A 713-nucleotide genomic window follows, 5' to 3' on the forward strand; every position below is an offset into this window, starting at 1 on the left:
TCGCCCAAAGTGGGAATCAGACCGGGGTCCCTGGTGCTTTAGGCTAGCAGTGCCACCCATTGCGCCACTGTGCTGCCCATTTCTTCAGAAATATTTCTTCCTGGTGGAATATAAATAAAGATTTACACACTTGTTCTTTACTGTGTCTTACACCTGCACACACGCGCAGAGAGGAAGAAAAGAGTGAAAGGGAAGATGATCAATGATCTAGAAAGAAATCTGGGTAGAGTGGGAGGATGGGACTGAACAGCCTGAAGGAGCTGAAAAACCCCTTGTGCCTTTGGAAAACAGAGGTGGATTCGTTGAATGTTCAATAGTGGCGTGGCAGCTTGGATTTGAAAATGTCTGAAGAGAGAGATGTGACTGCTGAAGCTTTTTTTAAAAGCTTGGCCTTAGGCCGTATGCCACCTTTTAAAACAATCTGGACAATTTGTATAAATGGTTGGGCCATTTTCATGTCCTTTTAAAAGGAATTGGATCTAGGCTTGAAAGGCGTCTTTTTAAAATAAATCTAGTGAGGGAAAGTAGGAATACTTGAATGGTCTTTTCAAGGAGCCAGAAGAGACTTGATGGGTTGAATAGCCGCCTCTGAGAGGGGAGAAGGTCTTCCAGCCTCTAGGCGGCGGTGTCGCGCTCTATTCCTCCCGAACGGGGGCCAGGCGTGGCGCCCGAGCACCTTGTCGACAGTAGACGATGGTGACAGCGGCGGGGGC

This window comes from Chiloscyllium plagiosum, unplaced genomic scaffold (genome assembly GCF_037043375.1).
Source record: "Chiloscyllium plagiosum isolate Xiang-an unplaced genomic scaffold, Cpla_swu_hap1 HiC_scaffold_42, whole genome shotgun sequence".
NCBI classification, from domain to species: Eukaryota; Metazoa; Chordata; class Chondrichthyes; order Orectolobiformes; family Hemiscylliidae; genus Chiloscyllium; species Chiloscyllium plagiosum.